The sequence below is a fragment of the Pantherophis guttatus genome, chromosome 2, assembly GCF_059756535.1.
Source record: "Pantherophis guttatus breed Tessera chromosome 2, ASM5975653v1, whole genome shotgun sequence".
Classification (NCBI taxonomy): Eukaryota; Metazoa; Chordata; class Lepidosauria; order Squamata; family Colubridae; genus Pantherophis; species Pantherophis guttatus.
Window position 1 is genome coordinate 204,715,034 of NC_142064.1, and position 20,879 is coordinate 204,735,912.

General features: G+C 41.3%; 1 protein-coding gene across 3 annotated transcripts in view; it reads left to right on the forward strand.

Annotated features, from left to right (window-relative positions):
• UNC5A (unc-5 netrin receptor A) overlaps positions 1–20,879 on the forward strand; it is a 99,026-nt gene that overhangs the window by 41,670 nt on the left and 36,477 nt on the right. Inside the window, exon 2 of one of the 3 annotated variants that reach the window (XM_087887564.1) lies at positions 19,846–20,287. The exons of the other annotated variants lie outside the window; for them this stretch is intronic. The gene's annotated coding sequence lies outside the window, so the exon portion shown is untranslated. The remainder of the gene's footprint in view (positions 1–19,845; positions 20,288–20,879) is intronic. 3 annotated transcript variants of the gene reach the window in all.

Genomic DNA, 20,879 nt, shown 5'->3' on the forward strand with positions numbered 1-20,879 from the left:
AATGGGAATTTTATCCAGCAGATGTGGTTAAATTGTAATAAAATGTACTGAACCTTGCTATTTGGAGAATTTGCAAAATATATTTATGGTATGATGTAGCAGGAATGAGATTAAGTCTCTATCTTGCAGAAGGCCTTTATGAAAATAAGATAGCTTTAATGTGGTTTAGCCTAGATGTTTATATAATTTGTCATCCTTCTTTTGTTGAAAAAAAAAACATTTGTCTGAATTTGTGGTCCAAAACCATTTTGTCATTTGATAACCAGAAAAAAGTCAAGAGGTGATGAACTTATACCAAGGAAATGGATTTTAGAAGATGTGCTTACCCCAAATTTGCATATTAATTGAGATTTACTTCAATGGAATCTGTAAGAACCAGTGGCATCAATTATTGTAGAAGAAGCTATCAACTGTTCTAAGCCTAATAAGGAATTTTTATACTCAGATGAATTGTCAAAGAAGATCCTTAATGGGAAAGTTAGCCCATCTCCCATTTCCTATCTCATCTGTAACCAACCCCCTCAGATATCCACTTGTACAAAAGAAGTAGAGTTTTAGCAGATGTGCTTACCTGAAATTTGCATATTAATTTGAATTTTCATTCTTGAGATAATTAGTTTCACTACTTCTACCTCACCGGGCGCCAAGGAAGTATTGGAGCAGGGGATGTTGCCCTATATTGTAAGTCAAACTGTGAGTCCATCCATCTCACTTTTGTGGTGAACCTGATTTTTTTGGGGGGGGGTATTGGACCACAGAACTCTCATTATCGCTATTTGGAAAATGCATCTGGAGGAAAGGCCTAAGATTTCAGACTTACCTAGAAATGCCAGAAATTGAATCTGGAAGAAAACATTGTTCTCCCACTGAACAAGATGAGTTATGATATATTACCAGTCAAAACTGTGCATAAATTGCCCTGAGAAAAGTTTGCTTTCATACTCTTGAGGTCTGTTTTTCAAAGAATGTTGATCTCCTACTCCGTTTATCTTTTATCTCATATTATTTATGACACTGCCAAGCAAGTCTCCTTGGCTTGCCATAGCAGCCAACATCTAAGTGGAATGTTTTTGGACAGTATTTCTGTGTATTGTTTTGCTTTCTAACAAACAACTCTGCTTGTGTAAGAACTGCTACATATTGCTTTTACTGGGAAATCCAACATTCTGATATTGTTTTCTGAAGTTTTACCTAACTGCTCATTGATTGCAGCAATGAGCAATCCATAAGACAGATAGAAAGCACAAAGTACTTGCTGAAACTCTGAAGGGGGGAAGGATAAAGTTCTCATAATATGCCCATTTGTCAGTTGTGCTTTACAAGCTTTTTGCCATAGCTACGTTCCTGTAATAATCATGGTTTAATCACAGTTTGAATAAACTATAAGTCATCAGATGTAGGCAGAATGTAAATAATAAACCAACTGAATCACAAACAAGCTGTATCAGTAATTATCACCTTATGACAAGCCAGTCTATTTTACAGGAGATAGGAGAAAAAAATAGGCAGCGTGGAGGTTTTGTAGTGGAGAAAGAACATAGAATCATGAATATATTAATCATAATATCCTAGGGCAATTATTAGAATGACTGGGAAGTTCAGGACACTCTGAAGTGAACAATGTGAAGAGGAACTAAACTAAGATTTAATCACAAAATCTCAGCAGCATATGCATAGATAGGGGGCACATTGATTTATATAGTTTGTGCCCGCTAACATATACCTAAAGATGTGGATTTAGGAACAGTTTCTAGGAACTAGAAGCCAAATATATGTCACCTCAGTGGTGACATAATGGCATCAGTATCTATTCAGTTGGCTCTCCAGGTGCTAGTTGAATAGGAAGCTTTAAGGAGACCATTTGATCTTTCAAAAAGTGAAAAGCCTATTTGGAAGTTACACCTACTGAGCCTACTACTGTCCATGATGCCAACTGTGTGTGTTCTGATTATGGGCACTTGGTGACCAGGGAAAGATCCTCCATCCTTGCTGACAAGGTGCTTTGGCTTCCTCCTCTCCCGTTTCCATATGCCTATTTTAGAAGCCAGCAGCGCTTCCCCCACTCCTTGCAAACTGGATTACTGTAGTTCAGATCTGCCACTCCAGCCACTCCCCAATCTTGCTTTTTCTTTCTTTCTTTCTTTTCTTAGTGTCTGGGTTGGGGCAGCCCAAGAAAACCCTTGCTGTGCTTAAATACATCGCTTCCTCCATTCTGCACTGCTGGGAGGGATAATTGATATTAAAGCCCTGGTTAATGCACTGGCTTTGCTGGGGGATTTATCGCCGCCGCCGATAGCGTCTCCTGCTCCCAATTACCCATTTAGCTGCCGAGATAACAGGCTGCTCAATCAGCCCCATCCCCATGGTTATATACTGCTGCTCAGTGCTCATAAATATACCATCCAGGCGCAGCTGCAGGCAGGCACATCCTTGCTGGGTTCGGGTGGGAGACGCGGACATCCATTCAGAAAAGCCTTGCTGGATCCAGTTCCTGCCTGGCTCCTCCCTCCGCCCTTCACCTTGCCCTCCCTCCAAGCCCCTCTGCGTCTCCCTCTCGCCTGGGAAATGGAGCTCAGATTCGTCACCTAGGTGACTTGAAAAACACCGAGCCTGTTTCCATGACAATCTTGAAGCAGGTGAATGGGGCAGCAAAGGCAAGAGGGCAGCTGCGTGGCAATACTGGCTTTCTCCGTTATGGTCCTCCACGGGCAGGACTTGCGGTGTGAATATCTGTCCAGCCCAAGCCTGGTTTAGAGCTGAAGAATAATTGGAAGGGTCCCAAAGATGCCCAGTCATCATTAATAGGCCCAGACAGACACAACAGGCACCTCTGGTGCAGCTTCCCTCCCCTTGTGATGAGAGGTTTTATATTTAGCATATAATAAGTATTTTAACATTTCAATGTCTACTTTTAAACCAACACACCTGTGTTTTTCCCTACTCTTGGTTAGGTGGTGCATTTTCTAGCTCTGTGGTAGCCAATTTCAAGTTCCCGCTCCTTTCAAAAATGGGGTTCCTTCAGGGACAGATACACGCTCATATTGGGAAGCTGGAGGCTCGTTCTGTATCAGCTCCAGTTTACTTACTGGGGCAAGCAGGCTCGTGTTTTCTTTATATTGTAGAGGAGTTTTCTTCAACTTGGAACTTTTCATATCTATCATTTTAATAGTATCATCCTGAGAGGAAAAGTGAGAGTGCCAGTTTGGTGTAGTGGTGAAAGCATCAAAACTAGAAACCAGGAGACTGGGGCTTCTATTCCTGCCTTAGGGAGGAAAGCCGGCTGGGTGACCTTGGCCAGTCATTCCCTCTCAGCCCACGACATCAAGCTCGGGTGACTAGCTGGTCAGTCAATTCCTGTCACAACCAATGGATCAATATTTGGTTGATCCAAAGGGGGAAAAAAGTGGAAAATGTCGGATAACGCTATGAAAAAAAAATATTGCGAGGGAAAGAGATATAAATCAAGTACATACAAAGTAAAATAAATTGTTCAAATGTCCAGTCTTTATGGTTCTCTACCATTCCCTCTCCCTGGCTGCCTGAAATAGAGGATAATGGTATTGGACCATTTTATTTAAGGAGGTTGTCAAGATGTTGGAATAATATGCAAAAGGATTATATTAGGCACGACATAAGATATAAAAGTAGAGAAATCTTTCCTAAACTTCTCATTGCTGCCAAGAATTCCTTGGTTTTAAAATAGAAGTGCATTTTATGTTTAAACCTCCAAATATGCAATTTTAGAATCTGAATTTTTCACTACTGCTGAGATCCTACCTCATATGAGGTGACTTCTTTCTATCACCTCAGAATACTCACCTATATGGTTTAAGAGGCTATTCTGTTTGGCTTCTGGTTTTACCTCAGGATCTTTTGCCATCATTTGTCCTGTGTTGTTTTCAAATGGAGCTCTCTCCCATCTTCCTCTGTGTCTCTGCTTGAGTCTCTGTTCTCATTCCTGACTGAAAGAAGGCAAGCCTTCAACAAAACAAAACAAAAAAGCCTAAGTATCAGCCTCTTTTAAGAGAAGGGCAATGCTGCATCCAACTAGCTAGAGTGCCTGAATGATCCAGACTCAAAGCTAAAATCCCTATTCCTCAGTAGACACTGACTGAAAAGAGATATAATCAGAACAGCAAAAATCACACCAGATACAGAAGGTCACCTCTTTGTGAAAAATCTAAGTAAGTTGTCTGTTTCCCATGAAACACTTTGAATTAAGTGCAAAATAAGGCATATGTTAGGTACGCTTGCTTCTCAAGACCATGCTATCTGTTGTTTCCCTATCCATGTGTCTTTCCCATATAGTCCATCTTTCCTCTTAACACAGCAGCTGCTTAACTATCACAGGTGGTTCTGATGCAGATGGTTGGCTGTAATGGGCTGTGTGAATAACCTGGGAGACAGAAAAGCAGCTGTCTAGAGTAGACAAACTAAATCTGAATCCAAGAGAGAGACAGAGGTGGAGAAAGCGTCCTAGTAAGGACCCTCCTTAGTTCTCTAGAAAAAAGGAAGGGAGAAGGAAGAAAAGGGAAGAGGAAGTGCTTCCAGCTTGGCAAGAGAGGACCCAGTTGTGGGGGCAATAAGCTGACTTTGTATAAATATACAAAAGGATGAAGGCTATTGCTGAGCACATTGTAAGCCGCCCTGAGTCTTCGGAGAAGGGCGGCATATAAATCAAATTAAAAAAAAAAAAAGATTGAGGAGGGGAGTTCCTCAAATTTGCAGACAAAACGAAGCTGGCAGGAATAGCCAACACTCCAAAAGATACAGAAGATACAGAAAAATATTGACAGACTTTAACACTGGACCCTATCTAACAAAATGAAATGAAATGGTGAGAAAAGTAAGGTTCCATATTTAGGCAAGAAAAACCAAATACACAAGTATAGAATAGGTGGTACCTGGCTCAATAATAGTAACTGTGAGAGGGATCTTGGAGTCCTAGTGGACAATCACTTACTGTAAATATGTACCAGCAATGTGCTGCAGCTGCCAAAAAAGCCAATGCAGTCCTAGGCTGCATTAACAGAGGGACAGAATCAAGATCACGTAAAATGTTAGTACTGCTTTATAATGCCTTAGTAAGACCACACTTGGAATGTTAAATCCAGTTTTGCTCACAATATAAAAAAATATTGAGACTCTAGGAAGTGTTCAGAGTTCAACAAAGATGGGGGCTGGAAGTTAAAACACATGAAGAACGTTTGCAGGAATTGAGTATGTCTCGTTTAATGAAAAGAAGGACGAGGGGTGACATGATAGTAGTATTCCAATATCTCAGGGGCTGCCACAAAGCAGAGAGTTCTACCTAGTTTCCAAAGCACCAGAAGCAATGGATGGAAACTAATCAAGGAGAGAGTCAACCTAGAACTAAGGAGAAACAATTAGAACAATTAATCAGTGGAACAGCTTGCCTCCAGAAGTTGTGGGTGCTCCAACATTGGAGGTTTTTCAGAAGAGGTTGAAGCGGTATAGGGTCTCTGGCTTGAGCAGGGAGTTGGACTTGAAGATCTCCAAGTCCCCTTCCAACTCTGAGTATTGTTATTGTAATCTTACAATAACTTTGTAATATTGGCTTAGATTTTTCACCTGTGTCTACTGTGAGTTCAATTCCCCAGGCCACTGCTGAGAGGCAGAAAAGAAACTCCTGCCTCCTGTACCAATTACCATAAGGAAAGGCAGCAGCAACAACAACAGCATCCTGATCAGGATGCTGTAAACTCCTAAAACAGAGAGATTTGCTTTCCTGCCAGCCCTTCCCTCTTTCCCTCCAATACACACACACACACACTCCTCCCAGCCACATCCCCAACTATTAAAGGGGCTGGAAAGATAATGAGCTGACAAGGAAACACAAAAATCAAGGCAGCCCCCAAGCTCCTGTTGTGCTCATAGAGAGAAACAAGATGGTAATTACAAGGACAGCGGGCAATTAAATGGGTTGAGGGCTAATTAGTTCCAACAGGTGGGGGCTGTCACAAGGGACTTTCCCCCACCAGCTCTACTGGGAATGATAAAGCAGGGGAACATGGGGCCTACCTCAAAAGGGGCTTTAGGTGGCTATGCATCCCCCTGAGTCATTTAGCTCCAGGGAAGCTGCCTAGTTGTTTCCCAGAATGAAATCAGGGCTACGCTTTGCTCTAGCCCTGATGTGTGGGTAAGATTGGATAAAAATCCCCTAGTTTCAATCAAGTTGGGGACCATTTATTCATTTATTTCTGTGGGGCAGGGGGAGGGGAGGTTGCTAAGGAAATTAAATGTCTTCTGAAGAATGAGAAGCAATGTATTTATTACCTTTTAAAATTCCACACACTCTTCAAATTACTCATCGTAGCTGGCAAGTGTCTCAACAGATATTCACAATGTTCCTACTTAGCTCTGTGGCTAGAACAGTATTTGAACCTGGTTTCTTCAAGTCCTATTCTAGCTCCCTGATGCAAGGGGGGCACCTTTCAGACATTGAGACATTGGGACGGGGTGGGTTATTAGTGGGTGAGAAAATTATGGGTGGGAAATTATGTAGAAGAAGGGGAAGGGGAATGGAATGGAATGGCAGTGGAGGTCTAGTCCAAATCCCTGCTGTGGTGGCGCAATGGTTAGAAAGCAGTATTGCAGGCTAACTTACTGCCAACTGCCAGCAGTTCGATCCTGTCTGGCTCAAGGTTGACTCAGCCTTCCATCCTTCCGAGGTTGGTAAAAAGGAGGACCTAGATTGTTGGGGGCAATATGTTGACTCTGTAAACTACTTAGAGAGAGCTATAAAGCACTGTGAAATGGTATAAGTCTAAAGGCTATTGCTATTCTGTTTTCCTCTATAAAAACCATTTTTATAGTTTGGCTTTTATGCTTTTTTTTTTTTTAAAGTCTGTATTAAGCTTCATACCCAACATATGCACGTTTCCTTCCTGCTTCAAAATGAAAAGAACAATGGTCCTGATTCAGACTTGATAGTCAGTTTGAGCTATGGGTTCCATTGTGGTTTGTGGCCATCTGGTTTCCATATCCTAAATTCTCCATCGCTTTGGCTTCCAATGATTTGAAATCATGTCTCCATATGGTTGTTCTGATATGCTAATGACTAGATTGTACATGAACTTCCAAAAGGATGGTGTTGGCTTGGTATTTTCAGGCACTTGCCCCAAATTTAGGGACTCAGAAGAGTTTTGCTAACCCATCATTAGAGTCAGCCAACTCACCACAGCCAACTCACTGTGGCCAACTCGCTGCAGGCCAACTTGCCACAGGGCAAGAGTTACACTACTATCAAAGAAATAGTGGAATAAAATCTTTTTAAAAAGAATGCCAAAGAAGGGACAAAATAAAATGTGAATGAAAAAAGTTAAAGTATTTTTTAAATTGTTTTGAATAATTAATGGTGAGTAGTCACCACAATGAGCTGGCCACAGCAAATTGGCCGTGGCAAGTTGGCTGTGGCAAGTTGTCCCATTCCAGTTGCCGGTCACTCACGGCACATCTTCTCCCAGACTTCTCTGTTGGATGGCATAAAATTTAGGGTGAGAATCAAAACGATGCTCCATTCCATCCTACAATGAACAAATAATACTAACATTCCTAGGACATGATTCCCAGGACCAATAATAGTGCCTGCTGGATCACTTAGGGGTCAGATAGTGGCCAAAGTGTTAGTAGCAACAAATGGGGGACCAATCTGGCGCAATACATAATTCCTGGGTCATACAGAGGGTTTGGGCTCAGCCCCATTTGTTCCATACAGAAATAATTCTTGCTGCTCTGGATTTAGCATTTCATAGAACAAGGAACAGACCAATATATTACACTGCCACTGACTAAGAGAGACCTAGAAGAACGGGTTGGAGTGCTGCAAATTCCTGAAATTTGGTTCACGCATAATTTGGGGGCATGTCACTGGAGGTATCTGATGCAAATATTCCAGTGCAATTTTATCCAACCAGATGACCTCAGAATATGTGAAAGAACAACACGCACTCCAGCCAGCACTGCATATTTGGCTGGCATTGGATTAGGGAGGGCTCTTTTAGTGGGTAAGAGTCAGTTCTGTAAAAGGATGGGTTATTGCCAACCCATTTGTTACAGTGCTATCAACTTGGAGAGTGGGTGGCCTTTACCATTGATTAAAAACCTACACTCTGTAATAGAAATAACTTATATAAATCTTGATTATTCTATGCATATATAATTTAATTGCTTTCAGGAATTTGCATATATGTAGCTTACAGAGCTATTCTAAAAAAAACAACAACTAGAGATGTACTGCCAGATGTACAGCTATCACCACTATGCAGTAGAATTATGCTACGGAATCTATTGATCTGGGAATGGATTTCGGCAGAAAATCTGCAGGCCATGTTCTGTCTGCCTCCTTTGCACTGCCAGATCCTTTTATTAAACATTAGACAAGTTCCGATGTTTTCACACATGCAACCTATACAAACGTGAAATAAATCCATGAAAAAACTAGATTATGTATGCAATGCATAATCTGCATGATGCTGATGATGCAGTAGGACTATGAAAAAAGCACACGTGCAAATTCCACATTGTGTTTCATACATGAATAGGAATACAAGTTCAGATTTTGCCTACCTTTGAGAGATGCATTGCTAGTTGTTTTTATCTATAACCATCCCTGTAGTATCTGAACCCCTTAGCTGATGTAACCAAAAATCTGTGGGAATAATTGGCAGCCATTGATTATTACTTCAAGTAACTACAGGTAGTCCTCCACTTACAACAATTCACTTAATGACTGTTCAAAGATACAACAACACTGAAAAAAGTGACTCATGATCATTTTTCACACTTACAACCATTGCAGCTTCCCCATAGTCATGTGATCAAAATTCAGATGCTTAGCAACTGATTCATATTTATGACGGTTGCAATGTCCCGGGATCCTGTGATCACCTTTTGCGGTCTTTTAACAAACAAAGTCAATGGGAAAGCCAGATTCACTTAACAACCCTGTTACAACTGTAATGATTCACTTAACAAATGTGGCCAAAAAAAGTCGTAAAATGAGGCAAAATTCACTTAACAACTGTCTCAGTTAGCAACAGAAATGTTGGGCTCAATTGTGGTCGTACGTTGAGGACTACCTGTAATACATTTGGAACCATTTTGCTTTTCTGTTTTTTTCTGAAAAAATCAGACAGTGGATTTCCTCCCCCCTCTCAAAAATCCCTGTTAATGAAAAAGACTGGAGCGTGGGGTAGCGGGGACGAATTTTTCTATCACATTGAAGAAATGTAGACCTTTTGGACAACATCGTCAAAACCAGTAATGCGATATTTGCATTTGTCCTTTTCTAGCACTGGCATAATTCATCCCCCCATAATCAAGCAGGGCAAAAGCCTTGCTGCAATTTGCTACTTGTTTTTCTTCTGGTGGCTGAGTGAGCACAGTAGGGGAGCTTACAGGCAACAAGGAAGCCAAGGGAAAAATATACCTTCACAAAAAACGCTCCTGAAACGACAGTACTGTAAAAAGGGGAGGGCAATGCAAGTGTGCAATCACACACATAAGTGACTAGATGCGCACACCAGTGCTTCAAGAGCACACTAGGGGAAGGCAGCCGTTAAAGACAGTTTCCTTAAAAAAAAAGGATAGTTAATATAGAAGTGAGCAAAATTCTTCCTACAAATAGGAAGAAGGGCAGAAGGCTTGTTACTCGGCAGGATTAGTGCAATCAGGTGCTCTGTGCAAGATGGCACGTTTATAAATAGCCATTGGACCAGTCACCTGTGTGGCAAGGGCCAAAAAAGAGGTGAAACTCATTGCACAATTAGCAATTTTGTGATTAGGCATTCCTAAAGTAAATGGCAGTTCTGGGGAGAGGGAAACATCGGGATCATATTTTTTCCCTGCTTGCAGCAAATGTTGTTTCTCCTTTAGCTGCTCCATATCTTAAAATAAACTAATGGAGAAATTTCTGATTGTCATATTTGTTAGGATATGTTAAGAGTAACAACCTGGCGAAGAAGCTGTTATATATGAGAATACACTTGGGTTTTTGACTTCTTTATTGTAGGTTATTAATGTGTCAAACGTGACTGGCACGTAAATATGGATTCAGCCCCTGCTTTTTTCTTCCCACTTTTTGGCGCTTGCACTCCCTTAGGGATTTATGCCAAATCCCAATATTTTGATAACTGTCAAACCTCCATCTTTCTTTCTGGCAAGTAGTCAAGATGGCTGACAACATATAGAACCCACATCTAAGACCTTGATGCCACTGAGTTCCCGGGACTGGATTCTCCAATCTTCAAATCAGCCTTCTATGTCTGTTTGCAGACAGTGACTAGCTTACATTCTCGGTTTTCTTGTCTTCTATGTTTATGTAGAAATAGTAGAAGATAACCGAGGAGGAGTATGGCTTGGGTGCTGTTGCAGAATCCATTGTGTCTGCTTTAGAGATTCTGACTCTGTTTGCACAGAACATTGGAGCCATGAACTAGTCAACTGAGTTTTGGCCTAATATATATGTTTTGCAAAACCTAGTCTGTACATTCAGTTATAATTTAGGCCGCAGGAGTGGGTTCCACTTACCTTTACTACCAGTTCACAGTGGATCACCCATGATGACGTCGTGGCGGGTGGGCGGAGCCTCCCACCGGTTTTACTGCCAGTTCTATAGAACCGGACCGAACCGGGAGCAACCTACCACTGGTTCAGGCTATTGGGCGAATTCAGAAAATTGGATGAATTAAAGAAGCCCTGGGCAAATATGTTGGGTATATAGAACTGGAGACTTTTGAGCAATCTCCCTTCCAGTTTGTAGGCTTCACTTTCCTTGACATTAATTGCTATGAAATTTCTTTGGACCACCATTTCTTATTAGCCCCTTTGTCCCTTTGTTTTCCTTCCTCTTCTCCCTCTCTAGTTACCCTTCATTTGTATTTCTTCTTTTCAGCTAACTGCCTGTTTTGATTCTTAGTTTTGGGTCTTTGCTTAGAGACTTTCCATGCCTTTATTTTCTTGCATCTTAGTCCCCAGCTTGCCTAATATGAAGTTTTATTCCCAACTAAACGGACATCTTCATTTTTCCACCTGACTCACTAGATAGACAAAGCCACTTCTCTTGTCCAACCAATAAATGTCACACACTTCTGCAGGAGTTCAATAATCTACTAGCTGAAGGGAAAATACATTTTTCTCCTGATAAAATATATATTCTGCTGCTTCGTCCCAGCAATGCAGTTTCCTGTAGCACCTTTACAGCTAACTTGTGCACCAACTTGTTATTTGAGTTCCTCCCTCCCTGCTATTCTGTATCTTGGCCAGTGATGTTCAGTCCTGACCTTTTCAGCATGTTTCTATGGCCCCTGCTCCAGGTTCCCATTTGCAAGTCTCTTGTATGCAAGGATATTCAGAACATGCAATGCTGCCAATATGCTTCCTGCCTGCCTACAACTGCTTTTTAGCTGTTCACGTGTGAATTCCCCTCATGCTTTCTCATCCTCCTCATCCTGTTTGACATCTCCTCATCTACTTCTGTAGCCTCGGTGCCTTTACACTCCTGTTTAGAGGTCCTTCTCAACAGGGATGATTACTTGTGCCAGCATGGTAGATTGTGTGCATTAGCTTTTGTGACAAAGCTGAATGCCCTATTTTAAAGGCTGCTAAATTCATTTCACATGTAAGGATTAAAAGCACGGGCCTCTGCAAAGCCAGCCTTGCATTGCCAAGCGTGGTTTCCGTGTTCCAAATGCATGAGGCTTTTTGCTGGAGGAAAAGGACATATTGTACATTATTGCCATAATGTGGTATCAGGGGAGGGAGCAGAAAGGTAAATGGAACAAATAAAGTGGTTTCCTATAAGATGATGTTTTTGCCTTGAGGTAAATTGCCCAGCACTACATGGATCAAGAAGATGTACAGAGCGTATTTATGTAGGGAGATTGTGTAATTCAGAAGTGGACTCAGAGTATCTGATACGTAGTGAAGGGGCTGTAGGTTTATTTTAAAGCGTACTTTAAGATTTGACGTATCACTTTGCCAAATAATTGCATGGCATATCATAATCTTTCCAATGTTAGGTTTACGCCGTTTGCAGAAGCACAGATTCTCAGCGGGAATTTTTTATTTGCCTATTTGGGTTGTCAGAAGTGAACATGTGTATTGAAAGAGCACTATATGTACCTGCACATTTTGTGTTGGGGTCTATCTCTGTCTTACTGTGTGTACATAAAACAGCATGCTTGCTACACATTTTGCCTGAAAGGAGGGGAAGCACAGCGCTCTGTGTGTCAGTGACTTAGGCACTAGTGCTTCAGGAATCCTGAAGCACCCCCCCAAAAAAATCTAAACTGCAGACAGCAGGACCAGGCAGTGGGCTGGGGGTTGAAAGTTGTTAAATCAGTGAGTTATGAAATGTCTTTATATCCAGGACAGGGGTTTTAATTAAATTAATTGCCAGCAACACTGTAAAAGTGCTGAGGGGTAATAACCGGAGTGTTATGGCGCCATTTATCTTTCCCACGTAAATTAGCTGCAGCACCTTACTACACGAAACAACCAGACGTGAGCAGGGTGCAGTGCCTGGAAAGAGGAAAGAAAGAGGAAAAGCCTTCTCATTCCTGGCTCTTCTTCTCCAATCAAATGTCTCTGGCCAGTCTCACCCATCCAGCAGACTCAGGGCCCAGGTGGGAAAGCAGACACAGCAGGGGGGACAATTCGCTGTGGGACAAATTGCCATGGCCAACTCGCCATGGCCAATGCGCTGCGGGACCATTTGTTGTGGAACAAGAGTTAGACTAATATCAAAGAAATGGTAGAATATAATAATTAAAGAAAGGATGCTAAAGGAGGAACAAAATGAAATGTGAATCGCTATGAGTCACGGTGGCGCAGTGGTTAGAGTGCAATACTGCAGGCTACTTCTGCTGACTGCCATCTGCCTGCAGTTTGGCAGTTTGAATCTCACCAGGCTCAAGACTGACTCAGCCTTCCATCCTTCCGAGGTCGGTAAAATGAGGACCCAAATTGCTGGGGGCAATATGCTGACATTTGTAGACTGCTTCGAGAGGGCTGTAAAACACTGTGAAGTGGTATATAAGTCTAAGTGCTATTGCTATCTCAAAACAGGTGGCAGGGAGAAATCTGAGGGTTTTCCCCTCCCCATAGGAACTTTTGTTCCAAGGTTCAGTCAGCCCTGAGAATTAGTTGTACTTGAATCTATACACAATGATACCAGAAGCAGGAAAATAAAGGAGACTTGGTGTTATCAGGTCACAGGTGGCAGGAGATAGGTAAAGCTAAGTATCCCAAAGGGAATTAATCTGAAACTGCATGAAGGAGCCTCTAAATAGTTTGAGGTTGATCTTCAAAACAGGCAGGACAGAGAGGAAGCAATCCAGTTCTTCCCCCTTAAAAATAATGCTGATGAAATCTCTCAGTTTGGGAAGATGGTGATGGAAATCTTCAGGACAAAAATTTCAATAGGCGAAGCATTCCCTCCTGTCCTCTGAGTTATTGACAAGCTCCAATGTTATAGACAAGATCACCATGAAGCAGGAAGAAAAGTTCCTCCAAATGCTTTTGGTGATGGTGGGCTGACTTTCTGGTTGTTCTTCCCACAGAGGTGGATCTGGTAATTCTGAAAATATCTGAATTAAAACCAGAAAACTTATGGCAGGTTAAAAGGAGAAAAGTCCAAATTCTGTACTCTAGCACCACCTTCCCTCCTTCCCAGCACTTTTTACAAAGAAGATCAGAAACCCACATTCAGAATCAGCAAATCTAAACTTTGCAAGGCTGCTGGTGAAGTGTGGAGCTGATCTGCTGAGGGCTTTTTTTGGGGGGGGGCGTTGGGCGATTGCTTGGCTGATTCTGCAGGTATGTACTTATTTGGAAGTGGGGAGGTGTTTGCTTGTTTGCTGAGTATGGGATCAAGGGGAGAGGTTTACAGCTTCAGGTGACGATTTGATAAACAGAATCACATTTTTCAGCCAGGTTTCAGGTCCATTCCTCCTTTAGAAAGAGGACAAATAGTTGGGAGTAGTTGGTTTGCAATCAGTAGCTGGTGAGTAAGCCATAAGAGGACAACACTGGCAGAAGGATGGGCCGTGAGGGAGCAGTACTGGTGAGCTGCCAGCTGAAGAGTGGGAGGCCCAATAAATTTCTGATCTCTCTTGCTTACCATTTAATTTTTCAGAAGGTAGAAGATGAAATGGGAGGAGGAGTGAGCTGTTCTTGACCTAATCCTGGCTGGTGGTGGGATTCAGCCAGTTTGCACCACTTCGGGAGAACCGGTTGTTAACTTTCTGAGCAGTTTGACAAACTGGTTGTTGGAAGAAATCATTAGGGCAGAGAACCGGTTTTAAATTACTTGAATCTCACCACTGATCCTGGCCAATAGCGGACTTCAGGGCCGGATTTAGATGAAAAGAGGCCCTAGGCTATTCCACTTATGAGGCCCTTTCACCTATAGTGAAAGTGTAATTTTAATTTTGCTAACAATTTGAATGTAGGTCCCTCTTGATCTTGAGGCCCTAGGCTGAAGCCTAGTTAGCCTATAGGAAAATCCGGCCCTGGCGGACTTGGTCAGTAGACTGAAAGTATCAAGCACTTTCAGAGAAAGTGACCATGTCATGTGGAGTTTAAAATAAAGAAACATCATGTGGAGTCTCCTCTAGTTCTGTATTCAATCCTGCATGATTTAACATCTTTATACGGGATCTAAAAAATGGAATACGGCAGAAGTTGTTTATAGTAGAAGATGTTTATTCAAACCTTAGATGACATCAAATTAAGGGATTAGCTAACATTTTACAGGACATACCATAATCATGATTTAAAATTACCTCAGTATACTTGAACATTAGCCCAAATGCAATAGAAACTTGTTCTGCATTGAGAAATGTTGTTCCTTTGAAAAAGCAAATGAGTAAATATAGGATTGAAATGATTTGGTTTGGCAGTAGCTTGTGAAAAGAAGCTAGAGTCCTGGTGAAACACCAGCTGTACATGTAAAAGCAGGGTGATGTATCAGCGAAAAAGACAAATGCAGTCTTGAGCTACATTAACCCTACATTAACAGAAGTACTCCATCTAGATCACAGGAGGAAATAATTTCACTGTATTCTGCACTGATTGGACCATCTCACGGAGTGTATTTAAGGAGTTGAGGAATCTGATTGAAGAGGCATCAGAGCCATACTGCTTTCCAGCATTTTCTTTTTCTGATTTTATTCACTAACAGAGGCAGTTCTACGAGTTCAGCCAAGCTTTATTTGAACAGTTCCACTTTTCCAGCTACCTTCCCCACCCCCCCACCCCACTAAAAGAGGGTGGAAATGTTGGTGCATCTTATACACCGAATACAGCCATTTTTGGCCTCCCGCCCTGCACGTCCCATTTTTTCAAAAAACGGGCCTATTTTTCGCAAAAACGGGGTGTGCAGAGGCTTTGGGGGGCTGACAGACTGCTCCTGTGGGCCGGGGAGGGCAAGAACTTTTTTTTCCTTGCTTCCTCTTTGAAATCTTGGTGCGTCTTATATACTGGTTCGTTTTATAGTCTGAAAAATACGGTAATTGTTTTATATTGTTTTGCAAATCTTTCCTTCTGCTGCCCTAACTGACATCACCACCACCACCACTACCCTGATGCAAAGGTAGATTGTTTTCTCTGTTCTTTAACTTGTAGAAAACTCAAAGCAAGTTTTGATATAGACATAACACGTGCACCTTCCAGGGTTTCTAAATACCAGAATTATTTCTATTCAGAGTTATGAAAGGGGTTGTATTGGCTTGTATTGGCTGACATTCTTTTATCACACATTAAGGCAATCCTTTGATCTTCTTAATGTGCCTTCCACCCCTTATATCTTCTATTATCTTCATTTCCACTTTCTGCATTGTATAAAAAGGTGCCATGATATTTTCATCTTCAGGAAGTGCCCACACAATTGGCAATCTTCCCACTGTCCACAAACACATTTAGTTCAGATTAACCAATCCATATTGGGTTTACTAAAGACTAGTTGCTGTCTCAGACCATTTAAGGCTTTTAGCTACTGCCATCAGCTCCATATCTATTCTCATCTCCATACTTCTCCCTCCCCAAATCCTCCTTGAGGGTTTAAATTCCACCTTTAATGCCAGTGTGGCATCTGACACTGAAACTAACTGATCCACAGCCCCTCTGTCTTCTATCGGAACTTTCCTATGAGAATTTAAAGTAATCCCTACTCTCCTTACCATCAAAACATGTTTACTTAGTATGTATTTGCATGGATTGGACACATAAATATTTGAAGAGCTAGTGAGGTGCTCCTTGCTTCAGCCTTCTGAAAAGCATATCACCTGAGATTTATCTAGCCCATACTATGACTTTACTCAAAAAAGCTCTCAAAGTTTTGTTTTTCTCCTGGGCCTTGCATTAACCTGAATGGTGAGGCCCACAAAAACACCCTTTTTATTGCAGAGATGTGCCAATTCTACTGAATCATTTCATATTTTTGATAACAGTTGATTTTTGTTTTGAATGTTGTATATCAGCCAGTTGTTTAGAACTGGGCAACCTTACACGTTAAATAAATCAGATTAAATTAAAATTATTATTGTCCCCCAAGTTGCTGTGAAATATGAGGAAAATAATTTCTAATAAGATCTTGAATGTCCTATTTTTGCAGCCATAATTATAGTGGGGCCCATGATGTTAACATCCTTCAAGTGATAAACCATCTTGTAACATTTGGGTGCAAGTTCTGCCCCTTCTCTATTTGCCGGCATTATTGTGATACAGGTACACAAATGGAGCGCTTATATCACAATGCCACCGTGCATGATTTATCCTTTTGAGATCATCACAAGCAAAAATAGGTGCCTCTAGACTATTACTCATCATTTTCTAGACAATCCACTTGTGGTTCAAAAGAAACTTGGTTCAACAAAGCTTGGTGGCATTGTTTTTTTGTTCCAAGAAGCCATTGTTTGTTTTCTAGTGTGATAAACAAGCAAGCAAAGCTCTGTCACTGAAGCGAGAGGGACTTTTAAATGATACTATTGTACGGTGGCTTATGGCAGAACCAAATATGAATAAGAATTTCAGAGACAATGTAATAACTGATGCCTAAGAATTTCACTCATGAGATTTCATGATTAAATGTTCTACGGAGATTAAGAATATTATTCCCACTCTAGTCCATCACCGGAAGAGACTCGACAGCCATTTGTCCAGAATGGTATGTAGGATCTCCTGGCATTTGAAGGGGATTGGACTAGAGGACTTCCAAAGTCCCTTCCAAACCTATTGTTCTATGTTCCATCATGGACAGCAAGCTCATCACAGTCCCTTTGGACCTCTGTGCCCATTTCTTGGTACTGCCTTTTAAAGGGACATGGAGAAGCTCAAGCAAATCCAGGGGAGCATTACCAGAATGATAAAGATTTTAGAAAACAAGTCCTGCATGGAATGCTTGAAAAAGCTTGTTTAGGTTACAAAAACATCGAGAGGTAATTATGAGACCAACATATGAAACAGCGATCAGAACTTCTCTCTGCTCAGGCTAAGAAAGGATAGAGACCAACAGGTTGATTTTTTTAAAAAAGAAAAAAGGAGAATTGGATGCATTTTAGAAGGAGTTTTCTGATGATAACAGCTTTTAAACAGAGGAGCAGTTTGCCTAGAGCACAGTGGTAGATACCCCAATGAATACTCTGGAGGTTTCAAATCTGGTCTTGATGGCCACTTACTAGGAATAATTTCATGTTGTGGTTCCCAAATTGTGTGCTGTGGTGCTCCGTGTGAACTCTGATTCTCTCATCTCTGATGCTCTGATGTTCCAGAATATTTTACTACTTAATAAACTGAATGGTTAGTGAACTTGCTGCAATGAGCTTTCTGGGATATAGGGTGCATATTTTGGGACAGCAGAGTGCTGTGTAAAAATACTGAAATACTAAGGCCACTGTGAATTGGCAATGTTTGGGAACCTCTTTAGTGGATTTTTGCAGAATTGTGAAGGTCAAGCTAAATAATCAATGATGTCCCTTTTATGCCATATATTTATGATTCTTTATTTCATTTGAATACATTCTACATGCCAGCCTTTATAAAAAAAAGTCCAGGATAATTTACAATAGTGTAAAAGAGCCAATATTAACACCCTATAATAAATATCAAAAACTCCAATATAGTCAGCAAAGAAACAAACTCTTAACAGTAAATCTAACCACATTCATGACAGCGTGTATTAGCACTCATTCATAATTGTCCAGATAAATCAGAGTCCTAGTCCTAACTCAGGACCAAAACCTTAACATCTATTGACATCTAGCCTACTTCTGAAAAGTGGGGGCAATACCATGGTCCTTAACAAACAGGCTGGGACGGAAAGAGATTTGTTCAGCCATCTGGGTCCCAAACCACATAGGCCAAGGGGCACATTTGATCCTTTAAGGTTCAGGTGGCTCTCAGAATGTTCAAAACTTAATTTAAACATTATTTTATACATGATTGGATGGTAAGCATATCAAATGTGTGAATTTTAATTTTAAATGGCAAAATAAAACAAAACAGCCCTACCCACTATCCCACTATTTTTTGGACTGCAGCCATAGTATAGTCTTTTCACAGATGCACACCAAAATTGCACTGAAAAACAACTAGGCAACTAATGGCACATTCTCAGGGTTAGCCCACAGCTGGGGTGAAATCCAGCAGGTTCTGATAGGTTCTGGAGAACCGGTAGCAGAAATTTTGAGTAGTTCAGAGAACCGGCAAATACCACCTCTGGCTGGCCCCAGTGTGGGGTGGGAATTGAGATTTTGCAATATCCTTCCCTTGCCATGCCCACCAAGCCACGCCCACAGAACCGGTAAGGGGTAAAAATGGATTTCACCCCTGGCCCACAGATATTGTGAGCAACATCCTATAAGCTGTATTTTACAACAGTTGTAATGTCTGTGTTGTTTTCAAGGACACCCCAAAACAAAGGACATTGCATTCATCCTGATAAGTGGTTATCAGAGAACGGGTCACCGTGGCTAAACTGTCTGAGCTAAGCTAGAAATGTTATTCTCTCTGGAACAGAAGGTCTAATGAAGCATTAAGAACAGGAGAGCTACAGTAAGGTTTGAACTGCAGGGCTACTCTTCACGATGAGAACAAAATGAATGTGTGGTTTTGCCCTTTGTTGTATTATTCCAGCAGTTCAAAAATAATTTCCACTTACTCACAGATGATTCTATATTTAATCTGTCTCTTTCTTTCTTTCCTTTTCCAATGAGCATCAAATGCTCATTTCTGCGTCTCCATAATTTTCCACCGTCTGTTTTCAGTGGCAAATAGACTTCCTTGCCTTCACTGGGGCAATTTCTGCTGCTGTCAAAAGGTTTAATAAACAACTCTCACTCTTTTGGCATACATCACTCAAATAGCCCTGGGTTTTGTAGTTTCGGGGGAACTTTGGATGATATTTTCAAATGTAAATCAGTGTCCTTCTCCAGAAATCCAGACCCTAAGGCTGAACACTTAGCCCTTTTCATTGCAAGGAATCCCTTCCTTTCTAATTAATCCCCTCACTTGGAAGAGATACAGGATGCTCATTTCCTGTTAACTATGTAAATCAAAGAAATAAAAAAAAAGCAATTTGGGGGGGGGTGATGCACGGCTGAATGCCTGTGAAGTGGCTGTGAAGTTGGATCTGTAGGGCTCAGCTGTGTAGTGTAGCATCATTCTGACAATGGACTCAGCTCACTCTCAGAGAGTTTATGATTGCCAGCAACCCCTTCTTCACCCCCTTCTGCTTCCAAATTCTGGCCCAAGGAAGCACAACTTAAAACAAATGTTAGTGTATTTATACAGATTGGCTCATTCAGGTGTTGTTTCTGCCACCAGGTGCCAGAAGCCAGTTGTGTTCTGCTTGGAACAGAATGGGATGAGACAAAGAGAGATGATTGGAAATCAGTTTGCTGAAGAGAAGAAGGCTAGTGAATCATTATGCTCTGTTCCCATGAACCATGCTGTTGTGTAATGAGAAATGGCTGTTTGCCTCAGGTTTTTTTGTTAGGCTTTAGTACCTTGGCTGACCCTGAAAAAATGAAGTGGGTGGGACCTGCTTACTGCACAGGGCTGCCAATTAGACTGGGAATAGAGAAAAAAACCCATCATCCTGGAAGAAGGCAACCTTTACTGATGCCAAGAAAACATCATTCCCTAAAGAGACGGCCTGGTGGCTCAGCAGACTAAAAGCATTGTGATTAACACCAGCTGTCTGCAATTACTGTAAGTTCGAATCTCACCAGGCTCAAGGTTGACTCAGCCTTCCATCTTTTCTAAGGTAGGTAAAATGAGGACCCAGTTTGTGGGGGCAATAAACTGACTTTGTATAAATATACAAAAGTATGAAGACTATTGCTTAACGCATTGTAAGCCGCCCTGAGTCTCCGGAGAAGGGCGGCATATAAATCAAATAAAAAAAAAAAAGTCACCAGGAGTTGACTTTATGGTGCTCAACCAGGGGTCCCATGGACAGATGTGGTCTCTCTCCAGACCTTGACTGAAATCCTTGAAGATCTCCAGAGGCTGTTGCAAAATCATGATTTCTAATCTGATAGACAGAAAAGAAATAGTTAAATATATTATTGGAGAGTAATCACATTAGCTATTGTTAATTTGTATTTAAAATAACTAATTTAGTTTATGTGCAAATAAATACCATCAAATGGTACCATATTCATTTTTTAAAGTGCCCCACCCCTCCTCAGCATGTCTTCCAAGGGAACTACTAACATTGGGCTGAAAATAATTGTTCATTCACCTTTAAAAGAAACAGGTTTTATTAAATCTGTCCTCAGCTTTTTACTGCTTAGGGAAAACCACAGGACTAGATGAATACAAACTGACTGAACTGAACTTGTACAGCAGGATGT